Source organism: Jaculus jaculus, chromosome 1, assembly GCF_020740685.1.
Source record: "Jaculus jaculus isolate mJacJac1 chromosome 1, mJacJac1.mat.Y.cur, whole genome shotgun sequence".
In the NCBI taxonomy this organism is placed as follows: Eukaryota; Metazoa; Chordata; class Mammalia; order Rodentia; family Dipodidae; genus Jaculus; species Jaculus jaculus.
In genome coordinates this window covers 298,163,032-298,171,455 of record NC_059102.1, presented here as the reverse complement: position 1 = coordinate 298,171,455, position 8,424 = coordinate 298,163,032, and the positions used below count along the sequence as shown (strand labels likewise).

General features: G+C 49.6%; 1 protein-coding gene across 1 annotated transcript in view; it reads left to right on the top strand.

The window, feature by feature from the left end:
- Positions 1-5,519: 5,519 nt before the first annotated feature.
- Positions 5,520-8,424, top strand: part of Fam163a (family with sequence similarity 163 member A) — a 98,958-nt gene continuing 96,053 nt past the window's right edge. Inside the window, exon 1 of the mRNA XM_045145408.1 lies at positions 5,520-5,582. The gene's annotated coding sequence lies outside the window, so the exon portion shown is untranslated. The remainder of the gene's footprint in view (positions 5,583-8,424) is intronic.

Here is an 8,424-nt window from a genome sequence, read left to right as displayed (position 1 = left end):
GTAGGAGCCTTAGTATCAATACCATCAACACTTTTAACTGTCTTGAGTAGCATGTTCCTTCTTGTATGTACCAAAATTCAAACTCAACAATGGATTCTGGGTTGTATAGCAGTTACCTTCTCACTGCTGAAAAAAAGAAAAGAAAACAGCCAGAAACAGCTTATGGAGGAAGAAAGGGCTTATTTGGGCTCATAGTTCCAAGGAGGAAGCATCATCATGGCAGAGAAAGCCTGGCACAAGCAGGCAGCTGGAGCATTGCATCTTGTCACAACTACTGGGAGGAAACAGCCAGAGTAAACTTGCTCTGAAAACACCCAGTGGGTGGGAAAAATAAACCTCAAGGTCTCCGCTCAGTGACACACCTCCTCCAGCAAGGCTCCCCCTCCCAAAGGCTCCAAAACCTTCCCAAACAGCCATGGATTGTGGCCCAAGTATTCAAAGCATATATATTATGGCCATAAAAAGGGGAGAAGTCCAAGCCCAAGGCACAAACCATGTTCAAAGGGGCTGGGGAGCTGGCTTAGCAGTTAAGGTGCTTGCCTGTGAAGCCTAAGGACCCATGACCAGCTCCCCAGATCCCATGTGAGCCAGATGCACAAGGTGATACTTGTGCAAGGTTGCACACATGTCTAGGGTTCAATTACAGTGGCTAGAGGCCCTGGCATGGCAATTCTCTTTCACTCACTCTCGCTCTCTCTCATTTAAAAAAAAAAAAAAAAAAAGGCTAGTCTGTTGGGTCTGCCTCAAAAAAATTATGTTCAAGGGCTGGAGTGGTATCTCAGCAGTCAAACATGCTTGCATACAAAGTCTGCCAACCCAGGTTCTTTTCTCAAACCACTCATGTAAGCTAGATACAAAAAAAAAAAAAAAAAAAGGGCTGGAGAGATGGCTTAGCGGTTAAGCGCTTGCCTGTGAGGCCTAAGGACCCCGGTTCGAGGCTCAACTCCCCAGGACCCACGTTAGCCAGATGCACAAGGGGGCATATGCGTCTGGAGTTTGTTCGCAGTGGCTGGAGGCCCTGGCGTGCCCATTCTCTCTGTCTCTCTCTGCCTCTTTGTCTGTCACTTTCAAATAAATAAATAAACATAAAAAAATTTAAAAAAAAAGTGGTACAAGTGTCTGACATTTACTTGCAAGAAGCTTTGTATCCCTGTCCCACTCCACACACACACACACACATGCACACACCCATGCATAAATTAAATATTGTTTTAAAAATCATAGAAAATTTCCCAAACTGAATTTAAAAAAAAATGAAAGTTTGATACATGCAACAACATAGACAAATCTACAGGCAATTGTGTAGTGTGTGAAAAAAATCCAAACATAGAATATGATTTCATTTAAATAATGGTCTGGACATTACACATTTCTGGAAATGGAAACCAAGACATAAGTGAGTTCTAAAAGTTAGGTAATGGAAAGGTGCAGAAGAGAAGTAGGCTGTGATAGTTAAATTTTGTTGTTGCTGGCTGAAGAGATGGCTTAGCAGTTAAGCACTTGCCTGGGAAGCCTAAGGACCCTGGTTCAAGGTTCAATTCCCCAGGACCCACATAAGCCAGAGGCACAAGGTGGCGCATGCATCTGGAGTTCGTTTTCAGTGGCTGAAGGCCCTGGCACGCCCATTCTCTCCCTCTCTCTCTCTCTCTCTCTCTCTCTCTCTCTCTCTCTCAAATAAATGAATAAAAAAATTAAAATTTTGGGCTGGAGAGATGGCTTAGCTCGCCTGTGAAACCTATGGAACCCGGTTTGAGGCTCAGTTCCCCAGGTCCCACATTAGCCATATGCACAAGGGGGCACACGCGTCTGGAGTTCGTTTGCAGTGGCTGGAAGCCCTGGCGCGCCCATTCTCTCTCTCTCCCTCTATCTGTCTTTCTCTCTGTGTCTGTCGCTCTCAAATAAATAAATAAAAAAGAACAAAAAAATATTTAAAAAAAAATAAAATTTTGTTGTTAACTTATCCAGATCAGGAATCCAGTAAGAATCGTGCCTTTGAGGAGGGTTTGTGCACTTGTTTCCAGGAAAGAATAACTGAGGAGCAGGGACCCTTCTGGTGTGGACTTTAAGAAGATATGTAAAAAGCTTCAAGAATGCACAGAGCCTCTCACCTCGCTGCCTGTGCTGTTTGCTCCCGCAGGCATCTACCCTGGTTCAGCATTCTTTGTGGACACTGGCATCCACCTTCTCCAGCCTTCCAATGTGGACTGGAGACCAGCAGCTCTCTAGCATTCCTCCAGGTCTTCAGTGCCAGATTGGGACTGCGGAAGCATCCAACCTCGGAAATGGAATAGCTACCAAGTTCTCAGACTCTCCAGCCTGCAGGCAGGTAGCTATTGGTGGACTGCGCAGCTTGTATCTTATAAACCAAGCTAATCAATCCCCTTTATAATGGGTATTCATTCTGTTGGTTCTATTTCTCTAGAGTGCCCTGAGTAATACAGAGGTGAGCTAAAAAAAGGGCACTACAAGAGATGCTGGTGGTGCATAAATGTCCTGTATCTCGACTGTGTCAACACCAATATCTGAGTTGTGATCGTATATGATAATTCTCAAGATATTAGCAGTTGCAGGAACTGAGTAGAGAGTACCTGGGATTTGTCTGTATTGTTTCTCAAAATTGCATGCAAATCTATAATTACCTCAAACTGAAAATTCTGATTGTAAAAAGTAACTCTTGGACTGGAGAGATGGCTTTGTGGTTAAGACATTTTCCTGCAAAGTCAAAGGACCCTGATTGGATTCCCCAGGACCCACATAAGCCAGATGCACAAGGAGTTCATTTGCAGTTGGAGGCCCTGGTGTGCCCACTCTCCCTCTCTCTCTCTGTTGCTCTCTCTCTCTCAAATAGATAACGAAAAATTAAAAAGAGGAAAATAAATTTTAAGTTACTCTTGATCCCAAGAAACCCTTGAATAGAAAACACTTGCAGCGTATAACTGACAATAGCATATATCAATAATAAAATTTAAAACTTTTTAAAATAAGAAAATGTCAGAAAAGCAGAAAAGTAAACAAATATTTGAACAAGTACTTTATAAAACAAAATTAAAATAGCTCATAACTACATGCAGGGACATCCAACTTCATTAGTATTTAGGGCTATGAGATGAAGATCACAGTGGATCCATCACACTGGGGGGGGGGGAGCCCAATATTCTATTTTGGCAGGAATGTGAAGCAACAGGAACTCCTATACATCTGATGAGAATGTAAATTTTATGAGCGCTTTAGAAAATAATTTGGCATTCTCTGATAAAGCTAAATATAACTACACCCTAAGGCCCAGAAATTCTACTGTAAATTAGATACCCAAAAGAAAAGTGTGCTCTTGGATAGCATTAGATATATACAAAAATGATATTGGTGGCATTTTTACAGCCATAAGCTGGAAGCAATCCAAATGTCTACAGCACCAGAATGCACAATGAGTTGTGATATGCTCACACAAGGGAACTTGAAGTAGCAATAAACCAAATGAACAACTGCGTGTAACAAAAGTGATGGTTCCCACAAACAGCCAAATGAAAGCACACACACACACAAAAAAAAATGGGGACGTTGTCATTCTATTCACACAAAGTTCAAAACTAAACTCTTGTGTTTAGGGATGTAGTACACATTGGCAAGACTTGAAACATGTATGAAGACATAATTGCCACAGATTTAAGACGGTTGTTACTTCAAGAGGAAGGACTAGGAAAGGTACTAACTAGATGGTGGGGAGGAAGTTTTAGGGTGCCGGCAATAACTTGGGTGGGAATCACACCAGTTTGGCTTCTAATGTTGATTCCTTAAGCTGTGGGCATCCGTTGTCTTCCCTTTGCTGTGTAATAGTTTATAACAGGCTCCTCCCGTTTTCTTGCTTTTCCTTTGAAAAGAGGAGAGAGAGTGTAGGTGTGAGGTCTGACTCTGCCAAGAGAAGATGGCACATGGAAACCTGAGGTCAATATTTAAAATCTGTGAAGAGAGAAAGCGAAAAAATAAATGAGTAAAAGTGAAGTGTTAAACCACAGAATCCCTGACTAATTGAGTAGCTTCCCTCTGAATGATCCCATTTAAAATTTTTTTTATTTATTTGAGAGAGAGAAAAAGAGGCAGGGAGAAAGAGAGAGAAATAAATATGGGTGTGCCAGGGCCTCTAGCCACTTGCAAACGAACTCCAGACACATGCACTACCTTGTGCATCTGGCTTAAGTGGGTCCTGGGGAATTGAACCTTGGTCTTTAGGCTTTGCACGCAAGTGCCTTAATTGCTAAGCCAGCCCTGAATGGTCCTTTAAAAAAAATAATGAATTAATAAGGAAGGTCAACTCTGATCTATATTTTTCACCGGTTGACAAGTTGGGCCTGGGCTAAGGAATGCATGGTTTTACATGCTTGGAATTTTGTTTTTTACTATATATTTTATTTATTTGAGAGGGAAGAGAGAGAGAGAGAGAGAGAGAGATGGGCACACCAGGGCCTCCAGCCACTGCAAACGAACTCCAGATACATGTGCCCCCTTGTGCATCTGGCTTACATGGGTCCTGGAGAGTCGAACCAGGATCCTTTGGCTTTACAGGCAAACCCCTTAATGCTAAGCCCTTATTTTTCAAATGGATATCCTCGGCTCACCATTGTCTCGGACTCCCTAGACTACCCTGGGTATGAAGAGTACAACACGTTTGACGCAGTGGGAATGCTCCCTCCTTGAACTTATCCTGCGTGAATCCCTCCGTCCCTTCTCAATGGACGAGATCAGGCCCCTTCCTCACCACGTTCCTCAGCAGCCCTGCAGGTTACTGGTGTCAGCACGTCCTTGCTTGCCCCCCCTCCCCCCGCCCAATCGCTAACTCTGAGACCTGAGATATGCAAGAGGGTGTGTTATTTCCTTGCCTGTCCTTCCTGCCACATCTCGCCATCGCTACGCTAAGCACAGCACACACTGTAACCCGTCGCGCCACGATGACCGCTCTCACCCTCACGGCGGGGACACTCGGGTGTCACCGACTCCCAGGGGCCGGTGTGACGAAGGAGCCTTTGGGGTGGCTGTCGAGGCGGTCTCTCTCTCTCTCTCTCTCTCAACAGCGGACAGCGACACACTTTGGTGCCAGTGCTTAAATTCGCATCCCTACGGAATTGTGCGAACTGGAACCCCACTCTCTAGGGCGCAAAGCCCCGCAACCCCGAGGGGACCCTCGCGCACCCCGAGTCTCAGGCGCCGGAGCGGAGACAGGAGATCCCATTCCATCCCCTCGTGCCATCCGCGCGTCGGGCTGGGGATTCTCCCAGGACACGGGCCAGCGCCAATCAGGAGGAGGCTCGGCACCTGACCCTCAGCCACCTGGAGGAGCGATGGGGTTCCCGGGCCGCCTCTCGGAGCTCCGCGGCACGGACACGCGCAGACCCCGGGAAGGGGGTGGAGGAAGCCGGCCGAGCGCCGGGCCGCGGGAACCCGCTCCCTCCCGCGCGCGTCCGTGCCCGCGCCCACAGGGGCCGGGGCCGGGGCGGGGCCGCGGAGACCGAGCACCCCGCGAGGGCGCCGGGCTGGGCGCGTGGATGCGCCCGGCGCGGGAGCACCTCCGAGGGCGCCAGCACGCTCAGGTAAGCGCGCCCCGCAGCCACCTCTCCGCCCACCCCGAGCCCGAGCCCGAGCGAGGCCGGACCGGCATCCTGGCTCGCCCTCTCCGCTCCGGTGCGCGTGGATGGACTCTTGGACTGCCCTGTGCCCCCGCCCCGGCCGCCCCGAAGCCTCCCGCGCCAGCCTGTCCTCGCCGATCGCCTCCGCAGAGCTTCCGCGGTGCTCCGCCGGCTTTCACCAGGTCGTGGCCGCTACGCCGGGGCGCTGGCGACCACCCGGGGGCCCTACGGCTGGCCGGCCGGCTGGCCGCACAGGCGACGCCGGGTGTCCGCGGGCTCGCTGGGGCGCCAGGGCTGGGGCAGCCGGGGACCTGTGGGTGCGGGGTCCGTCGGCCGCCGTCGGTCGGTCAGTGTGTCCAGGTTGCTTGCTCCTGGCCAGCTGGTGTTTTTCCTGAAGTTTAAGAAATAAGGAGGGCCGAGGCACTTCTCGGGGTGGGGTGAGGGGGCGTAGCTGCCGACCCGGGGTGTGCTGTGCGGGGACAGATAATTATCTTTGCCAGCGACTTCGGCTGCCTAAGGGACAGAGAAAACCTGTCTCTCTGTGGGCCACTGCCCGCTTGCTCCCGAGGCCCCTGGGGCATCTGGACCCCGGGGGAACATCGCGCGGCGGGGCTGGAGCGCTAGGCACGGCGACACCTCGGCACCCAGGGTTTGCCCCAAGTATGGGGCGAGCAGAAAGTGTCTGCCTCTTGGGTCCCCGTCGCGGGGCAGCGCTCCAGAAGACCCCCCTGGGAGGTGGCTTTCTGGGGACTCTGGTACTCAGGAGGCAGAGAGGAAGGGCAGGGGTGTGAGATCTTTCATCAGCGCCCTTGGGCACTTGCAGCGCCCCTGGGATATGTATATATATTTTTTGGCCATACCAGGATTTTCCATTTTTGCCCCCCACCCCCACCCCTTTCTGTGTGTAATTATGGAGTCCTCGATGCTTGAGTTTCCAAAAAAGTGTGGTGTGGCAGAAGTGCGGGCATCTAACCAAAGGCTGAGGTATATGGAGCAGCTGTACACATTGTCCGGGCTTTTCCAGTCTGTAGGGGACCTATCCTCCACCAGTCCTAGACCCCATTGTTGGCCTGGCTCGAGAACCCCATCTGGGGGTGGGGTTAGTCCAGGCAGGATGGGTGAGCGGCCTGGTCTTGGGAGGCAGGATGCGGATGCAGTAGGATCTCTGCCTTGCCAGTGTCTGAGTTCTGCCCAGGAGAGACAATGGGAGACACAATGGGAGGCAGAGCAAGTGTCCACGGAGGGAGTCTTCGAAGAGCCGCGTGTTGTTTTGCTTGCGATTTACTGGGGTGTGCAGGCTTCTGAGGTAAACGACAGCTCCCTCTCTGTACTAATGAACTTCTTGGAAGCCACAGATAGATGTTTTGATCTTGCCCCCTCCTAACTGGCAGAGGTGGGCCAGAGAGTAGAAAGGACAAAAGTGCATTCTCTGAAAACGGTGGTGATTTCTCAGAGCTCCCTGCGGAGTCTACAGGTCACGCTGTGTGCGGGGAGAGACTTGAGGGCGGCTCGGTGGTAGTTCAGCTGTAGGATTAGATGGATTGGTCCCAGCTCTTTCCTTGCAGTTCCGCTCACTTCAGGAGCATACTGTAATTTCCACCATCCTATGGGGATGAAATGAGACAGGGTCGTGCCTCTAAAGTCCTCTGCAGTGTGAGGGTCACATGTCTTTCCTGTCAGACCAGAGATCTGCCTCCAGTGGCTTCATCAGCAATGAGGGTTCTGGAGAGGCAGAGCAGCATGGAGTGTGGTGCTGGTGGGAGAGAAAGTCCCTCGTGCCTTGCTGGAGGATTCTGCGTTATCTCGAGCCTGGCCATCTGTAATTGGAAATGAGCGCTGTCTTGGCCCATCAGCGAGCAAACATCGGCTGGCAACAGGGGCAGGCTGGCCCAGGAACAACTCAGTCTTCAGCCCCGGGGCCCAGTGCTGATTTTAGTGATGCACTTCAGACTTTAGAAAAAGGCTGAGGTGGCTCGGAGGAGGACTTGAGCGTGCTCTGGCTGGCTATCTAAGGGAAAGAAGAAAAAGAAAAAATTTTGTCCTGGCTGCATGATGAGAGCCTGGCATTTGTGAAAGTGAAGGGAGGTTTGACTCTGACCTAGTGATCATTAACATTAAGGAAAGCTGCTACCACTTAAGTACCATTATTAAGTACTTTCTGTGAGCCTGATGAAAGACTTTGCATAATCAATATTGTCCCCATTTTTCATGTGAGGGGACTGAGTTTGAGGGAGGTAAAGTCATTGTCTAAGGTCGTGAAGCTAGAACTGTGCTTGGGGCTCACATCTCTGACTCCAACATCCCCACTTCTTCCACAAGACCACTCTTCCCAGTAGGAACCAACATAATTGTGATAATCGAGCATGCAGAACCACCGTGGATAAAGACTGTTCTCTGTAGATCTAGATTTCCGTGACGCCATGAGACTTCCGGGAAAGTGCTGGCCTCAGAAAACGACACTGTTCGTTTGCTTTAATATGGAAAGTGCAAAGTACAGCAACACACACACACACACACACACACGCACGCACACACATTTCAGTTAGCAAACAGTGAAGAGATTGGTAACTGTTGATGAGGTTCTAGAAAAGTAGGTGCTCTCATAAATTGCTGGCTGGCAGAAAGTAAATTGGCACAACTTCTTTGGAGAACATTTGGGAAACACCCACCCAGGTGGGAAATTCTGTGCCTTCTGACCCAGTTATTCCATTTTTAGGAATTTAACTTGCTGTTATACTTGCATATAGGCACAAAGATCTAAGTACATTATAGCATTGTTCAAACAAACAACCTATATGCCTATGAA